The 23,611-nt window shown below is 37.3% G+C and overlaps 1 long non-coding RNA gene across 2 annotated transcripts; it reads right to left on the bottom strand.

The window, feature by feature from the left end:
- Positions 1–19,176: 19,176 nt before the first annotated feature.
- LOC129414361 (uncharacterized) lies at positions 19,177–23,382 on the bottom strand. Of its 2 annotated transcripts, XR_012370551.1 has the most exons (5): positions 23,187–23,382; positions 22,381–22,525; positions 21,816–21,880; positions 21,590–21,688; positions 19,177–19,868 (listed from the first exon to the last, which is right to left on the bottom strand). It is a non-coding gene; the product is annotated as an uncharacterized lncRNA (long non-coding RNA). The 2 variants fall into 2 exon arrangements; XR_012370550.1 differs by having other exon boundaries at positions 22,381–23,382.
- Between the last annotated feature and the right edge of the window lie 229 nt (positions 23,383–23,611).

The following is a 23,611-nucleotide window of genomic DNA, read 5'->3' as shown; positions in this document are numbered from 1 at the left end:
GACCCCATGCCTGTAAATGGGCTTCCAAAACAGCAGTGGGTTGACGAGAGGGGTGGGACTGAATGAGAAGAGGGAGGAGGAGAGGGGGAGACTTAAACAAAAACACCCCGAGTGCCAGGGGTCCCCCTTGGGCAGAGGCCTACAAACATGTATCGTAGAAAGAGTGATACAGAGGTGTGTGTAGTTTTGTAAAGTTTTGGTTATTATTGTTTTGTATTATGAAATGATTGTTACAAAAACATTCACAGTGCTGTGCAAAAGTCTTAGGGCACCACCACCATATTTGTTGTTTTAGAAGTTTTAATGTCCATCCATATTTCTTTTTCAATCTATTTTATTAAGATACAAACAGAAAATATGTAAAAAAATGATAAATTAAATTGTCTTCTTTAGATATGGTCGGTGTTTAGTGTGACCTCTCTTGGCACTAAACACATCTTGAGCGTTTTGAGCAGAATGAAGTAAAAAGACTAATTTCTATAAAATTAGAAATTATGAATTAATTTTATTTAGGTTTAAGAGATCCAGTTTCCTGCTATTGCTCAAGTGGAAGGGGAGTTTACCCTTAAATCTTGATACATCAGTTTACATTTTGATAGTTTTTTATACTATATACACATTTCCTGTATTTTCTGGATGTATTTTATTAAAGAGACGAGAAACAATTATATCATCACTATAATATTACAAAAACAACAAATCTAATTGTGGCATGGTGGCCTAAGTTTTTTGCACAGTACTGTATATGTAGCATACACATTCATTTGAATTTACATAAAAAGTTAATTATATTGGTAATCTAAACCCTGATATTGAATTAAAATCTAGAACAGTACACAATTTACCAACAAGAACTCAACACTGTCTGAGATAATAAGGTGCTATTGTTTCCCAATGAATGGGGACCTTTTAGCCAAGTCCACCAAAATTGCACAACCTTTAAGCAGTACCAAATCCATCTTAAGATGGAAGTTGCATGTTTAAACATTCTAACCATGTGATGCATTAAATCAGATAAAAAAATATTCAAAATAAGAATAAAGTATGATTTGGTGTTTGTGTGTTTTGAGAGAGTCCCACATTTCCCCAATGTAATGCAAAGTGGATGCATGGATATGAAGATTGAATGAATTTTGGGTTAGTTTACCCAAAAATAAAAATTCTTGTAAGAGTTTCATTATTCTTATGAACACAAAAGAAGATATTTTGATAAATGATGGAAGCAGACAGTTAGTGTTACCCACTGATTTTCATAGTATTCGTTTTTCCTACTATGGAAGTCAATGGGTACTATCAACTGTGTGGTTACCTTAATTAATTAAAATATTTCACATCACAAAACAAAAAAGTAAATTAATGCATTGAAGTCTGCTATCGGCTCATGCAGTTGATACAGAACCAGTAAAATTACAAACCCTTGTTGCAATTACAAGTTCTGCAGACAAGAGAAGAGATACAACAGTATTTCTGACAGATTTCCTGCTGGCATTTTAAATTATTAGGTGGACTATTGGTGGTGATGTCACTGCCTGTGAGATCTACAAATACTCACGTAAAGAACATTAACGTTTCCACAAAAAGACCTGCATATCAGTGTCGGGTGAAGACTGAAATATAGCAATCATTTCATCAGTTTCTCGCAGGTTTGAAAGTTTAAGCATGTTGGTACATGAGTGCTTGGGGTTGAAACTATATTGACCCCCGCTGCTCTTTTTAGCAGAAGAGGGTAAGTAAGTACAATGATGATGGCCTACACTGGATACAAGACATTGAATCCGCCCTATACCATATACTGCTGAGCTGGTAAATACTCTTACAATCAGTGTATTTCCAACCAACCTTTCACCCCCTTCTCTTTCTTTTCAACCCAACAGTGCCTCTCTATTTTCCTAATTCTTTATCCTTTTTAATTAGAAGGCAAATTCTGCAGGGCTAGAGAGATCTAATCCTCTGCCGCCCAACAATGCACAGAGTTTGCTTTGAACAACCGACCTGTGGCCCTTTAGACGCAAACCCCCGCCTCACAGCTGGCCCATGCCCACCGCTACCTAGCCCTCTCAGCAAATGATCTGGGAACAGTAGAATGGGTCTCCTCCTCAGTAAGGATTTGAGAGAATAAGGCTGCTCCTAGGGTCAGGTTGTGACATGAAAAATTACACGCTACTTTAAAACAGTAAAACTTTTATAAAAACGTCTTTCTTTTAGGATGGAATATATTTCATTGAAATATGCTTACAGGGTCACATGTGTAAAAATGTAGACAAAGCTAATATTTGTGTTGCCAGTGCCTTTCCAACTTGAATTTATTTACCCAAGACGGGGTAAGTGTTATGAACGTACCAGTACAAGAGATAGAATTATGAAAGAGATAGAGAGTGCTATTGCAGTCTGTTCCTCTGCTAATTTACATATATATTAATGTTCTTCATTGTACATAGAGGATCTCATTAGTCTGTGTGATTCCCAGTCAAGATGCAGTTGGCGGATATTCACAGAACTCATCATTACATATACATAAACACATATATGTGTTGGTGTGTGTGGTTGCACATTTGCATTAGTTGTTCGCGAACATTAGTTGATATGAAAGTGCAGATGGTTATGAAAAACAAAGATAAGGTCATGCAAAATTATGCATTTACAAATTCAACTTTAAAACAAGTAATGTAGCATTCATTTACATAGCATTCATCTTAATAACAACCAAAGAGAGAGAGGGAGAGAGAGAGAGAGAGAGAGAGAGAGGTTGACAATTAATAAAGCTAATCTGTACCTTAGGTTGGAAGTTTGAATTTTAATAGATAGTTCACCCCAAAATGAATATTTTGTCATTTAAAAAAAGTGTTGCCTCTCTTTTAGTGCATATTCTGTGGCTGAACTGTTGTTCAGTTATATGTTAAAAATGTGTAACAACTGATATCAGTGATATCCACAAGAAAGTAGTGGAGTAAATGTCTTCAGAACACTTCAAATACACTCACCTAAAGGATTATTAGGAACACCATACTAATACTGTGTTTGACCCCCTTTCGCCTTCAGAACTGACTTAATTCTAAGTGGCATTGATTCAACAAGGTGCTGAAAGCATTCTTTAGAAATGTTGGCCCATACTGATAGGATAGCATCTTGCAGTTGATGGAGATTTGTGGGATGCACATCCAGGGCACGAAGCTCCCGTTCCACCACATCCCAAAGATGCTCTATTTGGTTGAGATCTGGTGACTGTGGGTGTCATTTTAGTACAGTGAACTCATTGTCAAGAAACCAATTTGAAATGATCCGAGTTTTGTGACATGGTGCATTATCCTGCTGGAAGTATAGCCATCAGAGGATGGGTACATGGTAGTCATAAAGGGATGGACATGGTCAGAAACAATGCTCAGGTAGGCCGTGGCATTTAAACGATGCCCAATTGGCACTAAGGGGCCTAAACAGCATTACACTACCAGCCTGCGCAGTGGTAACAAGGCATGATGGATCCATGTTCTCATTCTGTTTACGCCAAATTCTGACTCTACCATCTGAATGTCTCAACAGAAATCGAGACTCATCAGACCAGGCAACATTTTTCCAGTCTTCAACTGTCCAATTTTGGTGAATTTGTGCAAATTGTAGCCTTTTTTTTCTATTTGTAGTGGAGATGAGTGGTGCCCAGTGGAGTCTTCTGCTGTTGTATCCCATCTGCCTCAAGGTTGTGTATGTTGTGGCTTCACAAATGCTTTGCTGCATACCTTTGTTGTAACAAGTGGTTATTTCAGTCAAAGTTGCTCTTCTATCAGCTTGAATCAGTTGGCCCATTCTCCTCTGACCTCTAGCATCAACAAGGCATTTTCACCCACAGGACTGCCACATACTGGATGTTTTTCCCTTTTCACACCATTCTTTGTGAACCCTAGAAATGGTTGTGTGTGAAAATCCCATTAACTGAGCAGAATACTCAGACCAGCCCATCTGGCACCAACAACCATGCCACGCTCAAAATTGCTTAAATCACCTTTCTTTCCCATTCTGACATTCAGTTTGGAGTTCAGGAGATTGTCTTGACCAGGATCACACCCCTAAATGCATTGAAGCAACTGCCATGTAACTGGTTAATTATATAATTGCATTAACGAGAAATAGAACAGGTGTTCCTAATAATCCTTTAGGTGAGTGTATATGATAAAAGTTGAGTTATTTTTTTTTTAAATTTGGGGTCATTTTAAAGCTTGAAATTTTTCTATGAGAGTGAATGGTGACTGAGGTGGCAACCAGAAAACCCCAAACAAAACTTAAAAAAAAAAGTTTTTAGGCTTTGAAGAACAATGAGACATTGGGGATTCAAACATTACAATGATGCATAAATAATGACTTTTATTTTTTGGTAAACTAAGGTGTATTTGCATGTCAAGAACATATCCTGTAGCCTGAGTAACTGTAAGTCAGTATAATTTCTCTAGTTTTGTGGGTCCACATAAGGTCCATTAGATTAGATGACCTTTCTTCATGTATCTGTACATTATACTACTTCATTACACTGGCTAAAGTGATCTCTCTTAAGAGCATAAAATAGAGAATTTTGTTCATGCTGTTCTCAAAGCAGTCCTGATACTGGGATGAAGAGGTCATCAGATAGTGGCCTAATACGCAATAATGAAATTCATTTCTGAAAATGCAGTAACAATGACCCAGGGCTCTGCTGATGCCTATACCGGGAGTTCTGTGTTTAACATTTCATATATTTATAGTTCATATTCACTTGTATGTTCTAAAGGCATACTATTTAAATGTATTCATTTTCTGTATTAGTCAATACATGTTTTTGTTGTATTTAATCTAAAATCAGTCAGAGACATGACCTATTCGTTAGTGTATTAACTATAACATATTTCACAGTGACAATTTGTGTTATTTAATAATAAAATAGCAAAAATTATGTGTCAATCAAATGGCAAATCCTAATTTATATAGAGTGTGTAAATTATTGCATTCTAAGGGGCCAATCACACTAAACACGTTTTAAACGCTTGGAAATGCAAGTCACTTTTTTCTGTTATTTTACATAAAATCATCCTATAATGTAAAGAACATTCTCTGAAAATATAACAATGATTTCTTTAGTATTGACTAAGTAAGGTCATGTCAAAAATTGAAGTCATTGTGAATGGTTGAGATCAAACTTTGATGCTTGTTATCTCATAATTAGATTATAAGGCTTTAGCCTGGACAGGGTCATGTACATATATATAAAACAATGACTAACAATGCAGAGATACATGAATACATCTCTGATTAATGCACAGAAAATGCAACATCAAGTTATGTGAAGGCCAAATAATGCAAATTATTCAAACAAATGTTATTTAAAACTACTTTTTCTATGCAGGTTTCTTTATTTTATCTCTGTGCTGTTTCCAATGAAACAAAAGATCAACCCAGCAAAAATAATTAATGCAGAACTCTAATATTTGTGTACATAAATCCTCGCCATTACATAATTATTACTTTGATGTAATGTTAATGTACTCTGATTGTAAGTCTCTTCCTCAGGGGAGGTTGCAGTGTGTATAGGTGATATTTCCCCATGTATCACACAGATGGGGGGCCACAGGGGAGGTCAGAATGAGGGTCTCTACAGAATTGTGTGAATGATTGCGCACCATGATGGTTCCCCTTGTACAGTTTTGTAGCCTAAATATTTTACAAACTTAATTGGCATTCTCAAGGGAGGGCTGCCAGCTGCCTGCCTGATGGCATGGATGTTTAATTACCAGACAGGCACGGGCAGGCAGACGGGCGAGCTGTCAGGAGAGGGTGTTACCAGACAGGCTATAGAGCAAATTCACTATATACAGCAGAACCTAAATCTATTCTTGGCTCTATATGTACAGTTATTTGTTGTTAGGTGGTAAGGATGTAGTGTAGATAAGTAGCGTAGGCTAATGCATCACTATGAAGAAGTTAGTTAGTAACAGGACTGACATCACTGCAGAAGCAAAGATGCAAATTCAGGGGCACTGGATCAATTTGAACTGATGTTAAAAGGCCATGTTTACGCCCTGGTATTAAGATGAGTTTTGGTTGATCGGATGACATGTAGACAATGCTAAATACAGGTGTATACGGGGTGTGAAAAATTTTGAGCTCGTCCACTTTTCGACCACATTCAGAGATAGTCGAAAACGCATTAGACGGGATTGCTTGTATGGCGTACACTCTCATGTGGTCAAATCTGTTCATCAAGACTGCCTACTGAAGCCTTTAGGCCCTATTTTAACGATCTAAGCGCATGGTTTAAAGAGCACGGCACACAATCTAAAAGGGTGTTTCTAAATTCACTTTTGCTAATTTGACTGGAAAACTGGAAAATGGTTTGTGCGCATAGCACACAGTCTAAAAGGGTTGTTCCTATTCTCTTAATGAGTAATGGGTGTGTTTTGGGTGTAACATGCAATAAACCAATGAGAGTCTCAGCCTATACGTACCTATAGTCACATAATTTTTTGATTCTTTTTCATGATACTGTTACGAATTTCCGCGTTTTTTTGTGATCGTATCACGAATTTCTGTTTATGTGTCATCATTCAATTTGTCCTATTTTCTAACCATTTTCTCTTCGGTTTAGGGTTTGATTTACATAAAATGACCTCCTTACCCAAACCCAACTCTAACCCTAACGCCAGGCAACAATGTTTTAAAATTTTGAAAATATAAAATAATAAATCAGAAAAAAATAGTAAAAACCAATACTTAAAGTGACATCCTAAGTCAATCATCAAATCGGAGCGAAAATGGTTTGAAAATAGGTAAAAGCAGTTGAGTAACCAATACGTGACAATGACACATAAACAGAAATTCGCGATATGAATGACTATAGGTACATAATTTGGTGAGACTGGCTAGCAAAAAAATGGTGTTGCTTTTATTTGTATTAAATTTTTTATTTTGTTTTACACCTTTGGTTCTCTTTAGAAGTCATTTTCTTTCAGTCATGGAAGTAAAATTAACAGGCTTTTAATTGCTGAAAATGTATGAATAGCCTACATGATCAAAGTAATCTCAAAGAATAATTTACAAATATGCAAGAAAAGGTTTGTACTCTAAAAATACTTTATTTGTAACAAACAGAAGATAAAGAATTTACAAACGTGTTGAGAGCCAAAATGTTTCAGCACTCGGACAGCGCCGTGAGTGTTTTGAAAAGCATTACTTGAAAAAGGTTCCCATCTCATCATAACCACAGGTACAAAGTCATCATATACAATAAATCTTTGGGTTAGCATAAAAAAATATTTAAAAAAAAGTGTATGATAGGGCCCACAGTGTTCGGTGCAGTATTTAGACTTTTATTTATAAAATTGAAGCATCTCTGCCTCTTTCATTTCTGTTTCATTTTGCCTGTTGTGCAAGTTTATTTCATCAATTGCTCTGAAATATCAGAGAAAGCCCTACATATACATGTACAAAACGTTGTGCAGCATGTTTAATAACAACACAACCAGTAGTAATTTCTATTTACTGAGAGGACGGTTACTCATTTGTTTATCACTGTTACTAAGACAACCAGAATAAGTCTCTTAACAATCTCATTGAAAGAGATGGGCGACACACAGCCGGTGGCGGTGTGCATGCAACATAAGTTATCGAATATTTTTTTATTGGTAAATAAATTTTGGATTGTGCATCCCTAATAATGAACTATAATGCTAATGAATCAGATGATGATACCATTGATGTCATTTGCATCACTTTCAAACCGACAAAAAACTAAGTTTTATTAAAAAGCCTCTTAGACATCTTATATAGAAGTGTTATTCGTTTTCTTTGGCTATAGATGCCATATCATATATAAAATAGCCTCAAAAAGTATTTGGGGCTCTTAAAGTCTTAAAACCTGATTCAAAGATATGCTTGGTGGTAGTACATAATGCAATGACATTCAATGATTTGTAATAATAATGATGATCAACATTGTCTTTGCACCATGAAAATGACGTTAATAAAGAAATGTTAATACATTTATGACGTTCATACATTGTATGAACAGTACAGCATGATTTCTGGTGCAGAACGTTTAAAGCTATGGTCTACAATTTTAAAGATTATTTATTATTAATAACCTCGTTTAGATGCTGGCTATGGTTCTACAGTAAAATCCTAACAATATGAAGAGAAAAAAGAATGAAAAAAATCCATTCAATCTATTGGGTGTACAATGGCAGAGAAGTTGACCAATGTAAGCTGTCCGGCCGGACAGCTTACATTGGTCAACTGCTCTCATCCAATCCCCGCTCCACTTAAAACTCCACCTTGCGCTCGCGTCTCCACCCCATCGCACCCCACCCCGCCCCCCACCTGCGACATGACATTTCTGACAGCGTATGGTAGCTAGCAAAGTAGCAACAGCTCACAACAGTGTCCCTACAGTCAAGGTTGTAAGAAAGAGAAAGTCTGTAGAAGAAAGAGCAAAGATAAAAACGGAGACTCAAACGCCGGACTCAAAGTCAAATTAATATAGGGTCCGCCAAGCTTCAGGGAGATATGGGACTGAAAACCAACGCTGACACGGCGGACTTTTTGTTCAGCAGGTACGCGTTTATTTATACTTTTATGGTGTGCGGTGTTACATAAATATCTTTATATCAGTCTGACAACATGCTCATCCTGCCGGTCGGCATTGAAATGTTAGCCGTTTAGCATCGCCTATCACGGGTCAAAGTAATTATATTTCTTAAGTGCTTGAATATATTACAATAGGTCTAACGTTTCAGCGGGTTTCTGTTTTAGCCGATCGGAATTTGAACAAGATGCACTGTGTGCTGCTATAACAATTACTCAAAACCTTAGCAATACGAACTAATAATTATTGTGCAATTAATGTGTGCTAGGTAGCACTTTTGAACAGGGTAAACGAGGCTGCGGAGGGGAAACTAAGTAAATGACGTCAATCAGTCATAATTGTAAGTGTTCATTCCTTCAAGGCTTTATGTGTTTAGTTTACTGCTCTGTAAATCTCTGTTCCGATGTTTACTACCGGTGATCACAGCTTGACTGAGTGACGTTGTTCAGGTTGATTCCCGGTGGGAGGGGTCAGGTAGCACAGAGGGGCGGGATGAGTTTTTTAAAACTTCCAAACTGTCTTGGGCTTTCTCGATCGATTTTCAACATTGTAGACTACAGCTCTAAAGGCGCTCTAAGCGAATTCATGCGTTTTAGACCATATCAATTTTTTTGTTACATACAGCAAACATCTCCTCACTATCTGGTTGCTGCCTGTCCACTGATCAAACTGTAAAAAAACGCGATCTCTGTAGACAGCCCAGCCTCCACAAACTGCAATACAAACAAAGCGTTCATGAAAGCACGGAAGGGAGGGGTTAGCTACGCTAAAAACAGTTCAAACATCAACAAAAAGTGACGTCACACAGATTCGCTTAGAGCGCCTTTAAGTAATCTAAGTTGCAATTATTACATTTTCAGTCTGATGACTGGACAAGAGTTTATTGTTTATTGTTTTTGACCAAAGCAAACATTACATTTTGCTATGCTTGTGGAAGTCAAAAACTTGAGAAGTGGTCATTTAGATTAGGGCTATATGTTATATCAATATCATGTTAATATTAATATTATTATAATCATTCTTATCATGACCTGCAGTAATATCGGAAAACGCATCAAGTGTGATTTGCAAAAATAAAATGTTTAGGTGAAGAAAATAAAATTTTACATGCATACATATAAATGTGTTTGTATATGCAAAACTGGCATGTATATCTTCCAATGCTGCCTTTAGAGTTGAGAATACCAAGATATGTATACAGAGTTATATTTGTGATACAAAAAAGTAGGCCTATCTATAATATTAGCTTTTTCTATGCATTGGCTATATGTTTGAATCTAGACCTGTCTCTATTAAGGAGGCTGTGGTATTTATGTATGGGGTGTCCCTGCTGGAGACTACTGGGCTGAACCAGCCAGCAGTGTTTGGTCGGTAGGACATGTTGACTCTGCACATCTCATTACCGGTCCATGTGTCTGCATAGTCAAGTTGGATAATGGGCCCGCAGCGGCGGCACGCCAACAGGAAATGTAAAAGTTACTGGCTTTCAAGGGTAAACAGGGCTCTTTGCCTTCTGCTAAGGTGGAGACAGCTGAGCAATTTGTAAACATCAGTCAATGAACAAGGGGTCCATATTAATGATGGGATTTTTATTTTCGATGTGGACAGGAGAGGCCAGGCATCTTTGGCTGAATTAAGACATTCTGTAAGATTGGTCCTCTTTGGGTGTCATTAACAGTCTTTGAACCGTATAGAGATGTAGATATGGATAAGGAGTAGCAGGAATGAATGCCATAATTAATTTACTGGCTCAGTTAACATGAACACAATTAATTTATTTCAGAAGTAGTTAATGGTTCTAAACTTAGAAGTTACATTCTTTGGATAAAAAAGTCAGCTTGTTCTTGTACGTATGACGATGAACAGAATTAAAGTGATATTTTGTGGATGGGTTCCTCTCAAGATCACAGGTGGAGTAACACTACACTTTATAATTCATAACAAATGAAATTGGTGAAATGTTTGACCTTTTTAAAATAAAACAGATGACTAAGTTACAGTTTTTTCCAGATGCTAGGACACATTTCTCAAAACTTAGGTCACTTTTGCAAAACTCTTCACACAGTGAGGACAACAGAAGTCTATGTAGGCTAAAATGAGGATCAATTATCACTGCTTTGGCAAAAAATGTATTCAATGACTACATCTCTCAAATTTCATGAATTCTTTTTCTCACTCAGACACAATAACTGCCTAAACTCTTTATACATACAGGCCAATTTGCACATGCTTACATACTGTTTTCAAAACTGTTAAACTTATGTTCAAAACAATAACATAATACACAACTGAATAAGACAGCAATTTGCTACATTTCTACAGTAATATTTTAAGGAAATATATTATTAATCTTAAAAATAAATGCAATAAAAACAATTGGCCAAATGGAGAAGACAGTGTAGATTAGCATTACTATTGTATCTGTATAAGTGGATGGTGTCTATACAAATTCTTGTACTTTGGGATTACTTGGAGTGCAAAGAACTAAAAATAAACTACATAAAATATTGAAGAATTCTGCATCATGTTTGATTCATTCCAGTAACATATATTGCAGTGAATCATAAACAGAGAAAACATTGTATAATGCTACATGTTGTTAGTGTTTTTTTTGGTCGTTCTTTTGTGGGTGACAAAGTGTGTTTGTCGGCTGTCAACCTTTGCTAGTGTTATGGAAGAATGAGTTGATTTGAGACCTGAATAAAGTGTTTTGGTAGTTGTAGTGCATTATGAATGTGAAATGAACTGCTTTGCCAAGCTGAAAGTTGGTTAGGAGAACTGTGTGAAGAGTTTTGCAAAAGTGACCTAAGTATTGAGAAATGTCTCCTAGGGTCTGTAAAAAACTGTAATGCAACTGTATTTATATATAGGGTGGCTTAATTGTCTGAAATACGGTCAAATTTGGGTTCACATATCCGCCCTGAGCGCAACAGAATAAATTTAAACAACATGTATAATTAAGTTGTTCTTTGGAAAGTTTCATGTGATGTCATGGCATTACAATATATTGTAATAGCATTGCAGTTACATACATTATTACATACTAATTACATAGTTATTACATATGTTAATTACATAATTAAGAAATGTAAATACATTATAATCTTTAATGTAAATTCAATGAAATCATTTGCAATACAAAGGTGGGTGCTAAGCTACATTTTGGATACAGAGAGGTTCTCCCATATCTATCACCACCCAAGGCTCACAACGTGGGAATCTAAGCAATGTCAATGATGATTAGTGCATGTACCCCATTTTGCCTAATCTGAGTCACTTGTGTCAGTACCCTGTGAGGCAGACAGACTTCTATTCTGGTGGGTAATCATGTTTTGGTTACTGACGACTGAAGCTAATCTTCCCACCACCCTGTAATATTGAGCCCGAGTGGCCATATCCACCACTCGTAAATTAAGTGACTTTTTTAATCTTATTAGTGAACAGACGTCCTTGGTGCACCTTTCATGTGACATCAGAAGACCCTCTCCCAAACAACTTTTCTCCATCTCTCTCCCAGACCACAGGATCATAGTCTGTCTAATTAGCAATCTCCACTGACCCTACCCATAGTCCTTCTCTTTCACTGTTCTGCTCCCATAAGTCTTTGCAACAAGAAACCATGTCTAATACATTTTTGTTATCACTACGTCTTTCCTTGTGTGTTTAGTGGATGTGCTGTTATTCTGTGCGACTCGAACTGGGGTCCACATAAGCCTATGGCTCTAAAATGGCACAAGGACAGGTGCTACACGCTTCACTAAAGCCCATGTCACAATCTACCTTCTCTGATATTGTTCCTCTTTTAGTTTAAATGTATAACTGTATAAAAAATTGGCTGCTATTTTGTCTTTGGTGAAGATAGCCCAGATCTTCCCAGGCTGTTTAATTTCTTTGCACTTTAATACTCACAGAATAGTAACCAAGTAAGTGTGAGTGTGTGTGTGTGTGTGTGTGTGTGTGTGTGTGTGTGTGTGTGTAGACAGGATAATTTGCTCCATGTAGAGTCATGCTTAGGTTAGATGAAAGCAGATGAAAGACTTCATGTCTTCACTTTACCAGGTCAAGCTGAGCAGCATTCATCCGTGAAGAGTCCCTCTTTTTCTCTCACTAAATTGCCCTTTTTAGTTACATTCCCAGTACTGAGTGGGATATTTTTTTGCCCTTATTGAAGTTTTCAATAAAATATGCATTCTGATAGGGGAAAGTCTAAAACTAAAGTGCTCCCATCCACTTGTTAAGTCTGACATCACACACCACATCTTCAGGGTCTAAGCGCTTCATTAGATGCCTTAAGCCAGTGTTCTCAAACTTTTTCGGTGTGCGCCCCCTTTGTGTACAGTGCACACCTTCACGGCCCCCATAAAGAAAATGTATGACGTAATTTTTTATTTTAATTAAAAGAACATATTCAATTATACAACATATTGCTGTTGGTTAGTAGCCTATTTTTTTTTAGGTTTAATTACACAGAATTTATGACAAATGAATGTATTTTATAAAATTTCATAAAACTGGGTCCCCCCTGGCACCATCTCACGGCCCCCAGTTTAAGAACCGGTGCCTTAAGCAAAGAACAAACCATACAAATATACACTCACCGTGGGCTGTAATCTCCATACCAAAATGTGCTTTTATCTCCATACAGAAATCCCAGAAGGCCAGAAAGTAAGTCATCTTTTAGGAATTGTTAAAATATTGGTGTCTGGGATGCTGTAAACTTGGAGATGTACCCCGCAAGTTTATATAAATATGAAAGTGAAAGTCAAGTATTTCCATACTTGAAAACAATATTAGTTTTTTTTCTCTTTGGTAAAATCTAAATTATGTCTTAAATGTTAAATGGAACTTAGCTTACATTTTGAGTTTCTGGACCTTAAAGGATTAGTCCATTTTCGTAAAAAAAAAAATCCAGATAATTTACTCACCACCATGTCATCCAAAATGTTGATGTATTTCTTTGTTCAGTCAAGAAGAAATTATGTTTTTTGAGGAAAACATTCCAGGATTTTTCTCATTTTAATGGACTTTAATGGACCCCAACACTTAACAGTTTTAATGCAATTTCAAAGGACAATTGTCATTTTTGGCAAGAAAAAAATGCACGTTTAAACCACAACTTCTCGTCTTCCTCCGGCTGTGCGACCTCACGTAATTGCATAATGGCGTCGAAAGGCTCTCCTGATTTTGCCAAGTGGTTGATGTCCTCAGGGCAACGTTATGTTGACCCTGGAACAACATTTCAATCAGCCAATCAGATTTCAGAAATAAGATTATAGTTTGTTTTAAGTTTAAGCTTACAACCAAGATTAGCTGTTTCTAGACCATTGTTTTTTACTTATCATGTCCCTCTGATTTTAGGGTTTGGTTATGGTTAGGGTTGGGGTTTGGGGTAGGTTTAGGTTTTATTTAGAAAAATGTTGTCCTAGGGTCAACACAATATGTTGCCCTGAGGACATCAACCACTTGGCAAAATCAGTTTGAGCGGCGTCGAAAGGTCACGTGGTATATATAAAACGCAGATTTGCGGTCCATTTTAAACAATAAACTAACACAAAGACATTGTATGTTGAATCATTAGTATTATTTGACATACAACAACGTCGGAACGGTCCTCTTTCCTCTTTCTCCACACTTGTAAACACTGGGGCGTAGTTTTGCATACGTCATCTGTGACCTCTTGACGGTCTCGCTGGCGCATCACACGACCGGAGGAAGACGAGAATTTGTGGTTAAAAATTGCATTTTTTTGTCTTGCCAAAAATGACAATCGTTTCACTAGAAAAGACCCTTATGCCTTGTTTGGAATCGTTTAGAGTCCTTTGAAACCGCATTGAAACTGCAATTTTAAACTGCATTAAATTGAGAAAAATCCTGGAATGTTTTCCTCAAAAAACATAATTTCTTCTCAACTGAAAAAGAGAGACATCAACATTTTGGATGACATGGTGGTAAGTAAATTATCTGGGGTTTTTTTTTTTTTTAAGAAAATTTACTAATCCTTTAATGCAACCACTACGTCTATATACAAATTTGTTTTACTTAACTACAAGAATTTACACGAAATAAGAAGAGCTACCAAACCTCACAGATACACACACGCACACAGAAAAATAAAAATGCCTTAGGATTGACTTTGAGACTTCAAGGACTAGTCACTGAACAAGCTTCATGGACCCTTAACCTTGAAGCTCAGCTACCTGTGTTCAACAAGCCCGAAACAATTTCCCCCTCAACACATCTCTACATCCATTTCTCAAAGTAAACAGTATGGAACGAGGAGACTCCAGAAAAGGGCAACATCAGGCTGTTGTTTGTTCCAGAAAACAAAAGGCCCTTTTCCCGCTATCAAACTGCCATTAGATACGGGGAATTGAGCGTGTGTCTCTCTCACCGCTCCAAACGCTGGGGTGATAACACTCAGCAAAGACAGGCCAGCCTGTTAATTGCACACCGAATATTTATAGACCAGACAATTAGCAACTGCCTTTTATATGCAAACAAACAGCAGAAGCAAGGCAACAGCGCGAAGGAGGGAACGAGTAATTAAGATGCTGAAAACACGACACAGACATGCTGTCTGTTGTACAGTGATTTGTGGCAAACAAACACAATAATTAGCCTGTCATTGTGGGATAATGAAATTTGTCGGTGTCTTTCGCTCTTTGCCAAGTGCCATCCGGCACAAGGACGTTTCACTCAGAGTCCTCGGCCATATGGCGAGGAGAGAGAGAGTGTGAGGTTTTGTCTCTGATAGTTTAAAGGTGACCATGTGTGGCGTGGCTCTCTGAAGAGGTGACTGCGTCTGGTTGGATGAGGTGATGTTTCGTGTCGCTGCAGGATCGGGAAAAAGTTTTGAGTGCCTGCATGTTGGCGGCTTTGTTGACTGACCAGCGTGTCTTCATTTGAGTACGTATAATTAAATATGTGGCACTTTCACAGAAAAGCAGTAACTAATTAATACTACGTCCTTCATTGTAATTGTTTTGTTGCTGTGGGATGTGCTGTTTTTCAAGATAAATTGTTATTTAATGCATTTTGCTTCGATACAGTAGCCCAGGTAAGAAAACTATGGGAGGTTATGTGCTACAGTGATTTTACCACAGATATCACAGTTGTCAGAATGCACACAGAAAAAAATAGTTCCAAGCTGTCACTGGGGCAGTATCCTTTGAAAAGGTTCTAATACAGTATGTGTCATTTAGGTACAGATATGTATACATTTGGTACCAGATGTACTAATATGCACTCTTTGGTACGAATTTGTACTTTTAGGAGCTCTTCAGGTGCAAAGATGTACTTTTTAAAGAGTACCACTTCAGGGAAAGCATGACAGTGTTCAGTGAACTAATTTATAGTTCTGTTATCCCATTTTTTTTATTTTTTTTTATTGCCATTATAGCCCATGTAGAACCACAGACAGCAATTATTTTATCAGTTTTAACACTGAAGCTAAATGCCTGGATTTCATCTTCATATCCAACTTTAAATCTTTATCCTACCATGGGTTTACATTAGCATTGACTGTCATTTAATTTTTGTATTTGCTTGCACATACCTTGAAAGGTTAGTCGGGTGCTTCTAGGGGTCGCACACCCAGCAGGAAGCGCTGCGCGGCGTCGCATGTAGGACAACTCGCAGGTATCGCACACCGCACGTTCACGTTAAAGAGCGTGAGCTTAGTCAGAGTCTATTTCAAGATCCAGAATATGCGTTAGCAGATTAGGGACCAATATGATGTTATATAATGTTAAACTATGTGAGTGGCCGGTGGAGTGATTTCAATGTTAAGTCAATGTGAAGGCGTTTAGCGCGGCGTGGTAGACGCGATTTCGCCTAATTGGCACCTAAATGCGGTGGCAAACGGGCAAGTTTAAAAATTTGAACTTTGGCGAAAAAACGCGCTGCATTACCCAATCAGGAGCTTGCTGTAGTAGTGACGTGATTACAGGATGTGAGTCGCAGAAGCCCCTCCCATGACGCGAATTTCCGCGTGAATGTCTCGATGACTAGAATTTCACGTGCGAATGAAGCGAATAAACTCAAAACGTTCTGGCGGCAAACTAGACGCGGTAGACGCGAATTTGACTCCTCAAGCGCGGCTGGTGTGAACCTATGGTAACCCTAACACCAGGCGTGGTAACCAATAGGTGACAATGAAATTCGTGATATGGTCATGAAAAAAACATAGAAATTCGTGGCAGTATCACGAAAAAGCATAAATGTACGTGACTATAGGTAAGTAATTTCGTAAGACTGGGGAGCAGCACGGCATGAAACGAAGCCGACACTGCCTTAACCATAGTAAATTCTGTGTACTGAATTTTGTCAAACTTGCTTTTTTGAAACAAGTCAACAGCAACATGATTTTACATATTTAGAACTGTATCTATTTTTATGTAATTTCTATGAATAATTAGAATTTTCAATGCCTTCAATCTTAATCTCTTCGACCCCATCACCATTTTTTGAGACAGCTGTGTGCAATCTCACCCAAATTTTCTGACATCTCATTTCTAGTATATCATATCAGCTTTATGGAATTCCTTTTAAAATCACTGAATTGTGTGACATAGACACGCACAGTGGCAGTACGGGAAAGGGATGTGTCACCATCTGAGGAACAGAAAGAAACGTTCCCTTATCAGCATGTATATGTATGTGTGTAAGTGCTTCCTTATCAGCTGCTATGTGCTGCATGGAGGTGCATGAGACGGAGGGCCACAGGTTCACCAAACCTCGGTTCTGCTGGGCAGGATCATTCTGAGAGAGCTGATTTGATATTTGGCTCCGATAGGCCCCATAAGAGTGTCTTTGTTCTGCACTATTGTTACAGGGCTTAAGCCCAAACCCTCTTCATCTTACTGACTGGCTGGGTTAATAATACTGATAAAGTATCACTTTGATAGAATCATCTCTCTTTGCCTGTTCATTCTTTAGCCTGTCTATCACGTCTCTCACTTTCTCTCTCTCTCAAGCATAAATACTGTCATCTCTCACCGTATAACCCTTCAGGCCTCTTTCTTCGTTGCTAATACCTGTCAGTCAAAAAGGGAAAAGCTAATGAGGGTGTTTATGTTTGTGCCGGGGTTAAGACGATGGTTTTCAACCAGGAGCTGCATCAAACCATGGCTTCGTGTGCACTTTTACTTGTCTGTGAAATAGGTGCTGGGCAAATAAGGGTCTATAAACATTGCGAGAAGATTGTGTTACCAGGACATCTGCGGGTGTGAAAAGGAAAAGATTTAAAATCTGAAGTTGATGTCAACAACCGGGCAAGGTGGTGCAAACACAGAGAAGATGCTCTCTATGCTGTTTTTTACACTAAATTTTACACTAATGGGGTGATGGTAATATAGTCAATTTTTTTATTAATTTGTAAAGCATTGTACATTGTTGTACAACTACCTGTATAGATAAAACAACTACAGTTAAATGAAGTTTGGAACACAGAAAGTTTTAAAATTAATTTATAGTGAAAGTTTGCATCAATTCGTGGTCTGGGCACCACATGCTCATTTTCTCGTATTTGAGGCGTGGTTTACGAATTCCCAGAGCTGTTTATTGGGGGCTACGAATGTCTATCAAATGCATCTGTATGTAGCTCATAGCCAATGTTTCAATTATACCAAATGATGTATGTAGAGCGACATAAATTAAAACATAAACAACAGCTTTTATCATGTACGTGTGCACACAGCTGAAAGCTATGCAACTAAACTGGTAGCTGTAATTGAAAAGCAACATAACTTAGTGGCACTGTGACAACCACAGTACAGGCATAATGACAATATGATATTAATAAATACGACTTACCATTTATAATTAAATGGACTTTGTCGATGACGATGCCTAGCAGGTTGGTCCTTTAAAACTCCGTGGCTATAATGTCTTGCCATATCCAAACCAGGGGCGTAGCCAGTAATGGGCCAGGGCGGCACTGGCCCGCCCACATAACTTCCTGGCCCGCCCAGGAAAGTTTAATCCAAATACATTTTTTGTTTATTTTTATTATTCAAATGTATTTAAGAAAATACATTAATATAATCCTGATTTATTGTTGACCGGTGTGTGTATAATTTGCTTTCTAAATAAAATGGAGTTGTTAAAGCAAGTTGTAGGAAGCCTCCGGAACGTAATTGGTTGCTAGGGGTTCTGACAGGTAGACTCTGTGGGGAGCGACGGGCTCTGGCAGCCAGCCAGCTTACGTTGCTAACTGCTTTTTTAGCTAATATTAAAATTGCCACAATAATGGCTAAAGTTTCTTTAATGTGTTATTTAAAAAAGCAAGAGTTGAGGAAGACGATACGCCACTGCCTCCATCTGCCGAGTCCTACCAGCCCAGTTCTTCAGACTCATCAACCCACAAGGCGGCTAGTCAGGCGCGCTGGCGGCGCCGGTTGCCGCTTGCTCCCTGGCGGCAGTTCCAGTGCGCTCTCCGGTCAGACTGACACAGGTTGACCCGCCGATCTAACGGCAATTGATGAACCACGTACAACCCAATTTGAATCCACGAGTACTACTCGGCTCAAAAACCTGTGCCTTTTGTTTTTTGAAAAATAACTCTGTGACTCTTTGGACTATACCCAGCAAGCAATTTTGCGGCTAATAGACGTCTAGTAGCCGTCTAAACACCCCCCTGACGTCTAGGCTAAAACAAGGCTAATTTTGGGCTGTCAGTGAAAATCTAGTAGACGTCTATCATAGCCCAAGAATAGACTAGTCATCAAATAGACGGCTACTAAACGTCTACATATATACGTCTAATAGACGGTGAATGTGGGTCTAGGCTAATAAAAGGCTAATTTTGGGCTGTCAGTGAAAATCTAGTAGACGTCTATCATAGCCCAAGAATAGACTAGCCGTTAAATAGACGGCTATTAAATGACTACACGTGTGTGTCTAATAAACAACAAAAGAATGGCTAAAGAATTATTTTTAATCCATTAAAAAAGGTTCTTATAAACATGTAATCATGCAATTTATTACAAGAAATATTGTTAATACAATAGAAATTCAGATAAGACAAAATGAAAAACTACTTTTAACAAAAAGAATAAAAACAGTAACAAAATAAAAGCATAAATAACAAAATAAAATTTTAAAAATGAAATAACATCTAAACATTAACAAACTTATCTTCAGTTCACTTCAACTTATTAATTGTACTAATTTCTATACCCCCCCCCCCCCCCGGTGCCTGTTTGAAATGCCCCCATTGCATCCTTCACTTTCAGTTCTGTTGCTGCTGGGAAGTTGTTCAACACAGCATCTGCCAAATATGAAAAGAATGCATGAGACAAGTATTTTTGCTTTATATTAAATGTGATAGTCATTCTCTTTGGAAAAAGTCATATATAAATATTGACAGGTCAACAACAGTAATCATATTGTTCTCATTACTACAAACACAAGTGCATGTTTCTCTGCGTGTGTTTAATGACATTCTGGAACTAGCAAAAGAGGCTTAAAGGCAGGGTATCTGATTTTGATCCAGAAACATTTTAGTTATGCTGGTTGAAAGTCTCCTCAAGTCTTGATAGCAATCACTATGTTAAGTTGTCTGAATGTGTATTTTTATATATTTGTGTCATCTGTAAAAGGCGTAGGACCAAAAAAACGTTCAACAAATCATTGAACCCCGAGTCGACCGAATGCAATATTTGGACATGGGCCAGTTACCGGTTTAAAGGTATACCGGGATTTTCAGAGTCAAGGTTTTAAAAACCACAAAAAGTTTCTGTGATACCGTTTTCAATGTATGAACTGTGTTTACACAAAGTGAATTAAATCATGTAATTGAATTCATGTTTACATTTACCACTTCACACCCTGTTCACGCTCTGTAAAAATAGGGAGAATCAAATAAACTTTCCTGCTGAATTGACACAGGAGCTACAAAACGAAAAACATTTTGAAACAACAACAAAAAAAAAAACATCTGGATGAGCAAAGAGCAAAAACCCAAATTAACATTGGTAACTTCACTGCTTTTCCGCAAGATGGAAACAGCTACTGGTCTGAAAGGGTCGTTGCAGTGTTTCTTTTGGAAAGGTAGGTATGCAGTGTGATTCTATTTTGATGGATTCAGATTGTATTTTAATGAAACGTGTTGCTTATGTAGTTTGTGTTCCTTTACGAATTAGTGTAATGATATTTATCTTTTCAAATTTCTAAACGTGCTGCATTTAATTCGGATTAAAAACAGTTGTTTATGTTGGTTATTTTGGTAATGTTAGTCACTTTGTCAGTCTTACTGGTTAATGAGATAGGAGTGTGCTTCTGGTTGGTGCGTGTAGGCTAAAGTTAGTATTTTTCAAAATCAAATACCCTGCCCTTTAAAGGAATAGTCTACCCTTTTGCCATATTAAACTATGTTATTACCTCAACTTAGACAAATTAATACATATCTATCTTTTTTCAATGCGTGCACTGTATAGCGCGTTGTGAATGTGTTAGCATTTAGCCTAGACACATTAATTCCTATGGTACCAAACAGGGAAGCCACCAAACACTTCTGTGTTTTCCCTATTTATAGAATGTTACATGAGGAGTTATACCAGTAAGTATGGTGCCACAAAATAAAACTTTTTTTTGGTACCATAGGAATGAATGGGGCTAGGCTAAATGCGAACACATTAACAACACACTGTGCAGTGCACGCATTGAAAAAAGATAGGTATGTATTAATTCGTCTAGGTTGAGGTAATAACATAGCTTAATATGGCAAAAGGGTAGACTATTCCTTTAAGATGCCAAGCATAAAATATTCACAATACAATCTTATGGACATAAAACATCTAAACAATATTGTATGGGTGAGTTAACTGTTGTATCGGCAAAGAGTAATTTAATCTGGGGTTTTTAATATTTAGAAAATATTAAGGCAGTACCGGACTGTCGTCAATTACACCTCACATAGCCTAATGTCATATTAAATGTATTATTTTGTGAAACACCATTCAGCCTAAAACTACATACAAACACACTTACCTTTAATAACTGAGAACTGATGTTTTTTCAAATGCTTGCTTCTGCAGTGGACCACCACCATTCATGTTGAACTTTGAAATTAATGAATTTTATGGAACTCTAAAATACAAAAGATAATGTCGTTAACATTTGCAGACTGACATATATTTTTGATTTTTTGTGACCACATGAAAGACTGCGTTGACACCACAATGTCTTATTAATATTGCATGTTTATAGAATTTACCTGTCCAGCATTCTTCCGGCACGGTCTCTCAAGTTTCTCCCTCCAGTTTAGCACAGCTTTGACACCTGAATAGCACATGCCTATGTCAGTAATTGTACAGTATTGTATGCTTCAGTGTACAAGTGTTTACCAACCTTTAAGGTTAATGCCCACTGACCTGCAAGTTTTCCCTCACTAACACAATAAAAATCTTTTTTCCAACAAACTGAAGGCCTGTGAGTTAAATCCATATGGAAAAATAGCTTTCCCCCACAATCTATCTCTGTATGCATAATTGTAAAGCATAACTGCCTACATTACTTTAAGCAACACACTAACTTAGCTAAGTTACTGCTGTTACTAAAAAGCAGCCTACAAATAACTTATGTAAATCTTCATTTTAACGTTACATAGACTCATTTACCTCCACTATTTTATTACATTGCAGGTTGTACTGTTTAGGTTTTATAAAACATGGGTTACTTACTTTAACGTAAAGTTACCCGCAAGAATGTCGCGATTCCAACAACAAATAAAGTAAATACATTTTAAACACATGTAAAATAAAATAATAAAAAACACTTACAAGACCAAACGAGTGTGGAAGATTGCTTTCCCCTTGGCTGCTCGCTGGTCGGTGTTGTTGATTTTCAAACACCGGAAATCTTTCTCGCCAGATTTGGCCTCGTGTTTGTGTACTGCAGCTGCCATCTAGCGGTTCGGAGTTGTAACTGGATTTTGTATATCAATAATGAATGTTATGCGTGACAGCAGATATTCAGATAAGATAAATAAAACCAAACATCTTGAATTCACTGGTGTCTTTGCATGCCTGATGAAATATCATACATCTTGCAAGTTATTTTGGCAAAACAACATTTTATTAAATTCAAGGTTATTCTGGGCTAAACATGGTTTGTTCGTAGTCGGTCTATTTATGAGCTAAATAGTGGCTATGTGCGACGGTGCATAAAACACTGTAAAGAAATTAAACAAACATTGTAATCGCTGTTAACTTTGCTTACACAATGAAATACCATACATCTCACAAGTTATTTGGCAAAAACCACGTGTAATTAAATTAATGGTTATTTCTGGGCTAAACGTGGGTTATTCGTAGTCGGTCTATTTGTAAGCTAAATAGTGGCTAAGTACAGACGGTGCATATAACACCTTAAAGAAATGAAACAAAATACCTTAATCGCTTTGAACTTTGTTTACATGATTAAATATCATACATCTCACAAATCATTTTGGAAAAACAACATGTAATTAAATTCATGGTTTTTTCTGGGCTAAACCTGGTTTATTCGTAGTCGGTCTATTTATGAGCTAAATTGTGACTACGTACAGACGATGCATAAAACACTTTATAGAAATGAAACGAAATACCTTGTAATCGCTGTTAACTTTGCTTACATGATGAAATAGCATACATCTCACAAATTATTTTGTCAAAAACCACATGTAACCAAATTAAAGTTTATTTGGGCTAGATATGGGCTAGGCACAGCCCGGCTATATCGGGTCTATACTGAAACGAGACGTTGAAATGACGGCTATTGCTTGCTGGGTAATGAGATCATTTCTGTTTTCAACATTAAACCCAGGCGTTTGCGTCTTGTTTTGTAGAATGAAAACAACAAAGGTAAGCCTGTTGTTTAACTAATTTCCTTAATTTTTGCTCGGGAAGTGATTTAACTGAAAGTGGTGTGTTGTGTATAGATGTATGCCTTATAGGTTAAGTTACATTGTTTAATTTAAACGAGTTGCTATTTTTTGGCACAAAAGCTTAATTTCCACCAGGCTGATTGCAC

Source organism: Misgurnus anguillicaudatus, chromosome 7 (genome assembly GCF_027580225.2).
Source record: "Misgurnus anguillicaudatus chromosome 7, ASM2758022v2, whole genome shotgun sequence".
Classification (NCBI taxonomy): Eukaryota; Metazoa; Chordata; class Actinopteri; order Cypriniformes; family Cobitidae; genus Misgurnus; species Misgurnus anguillicaudatus.
This window is presented reverse-complemented; position numbering and strand designations above follow the sequence as displayed.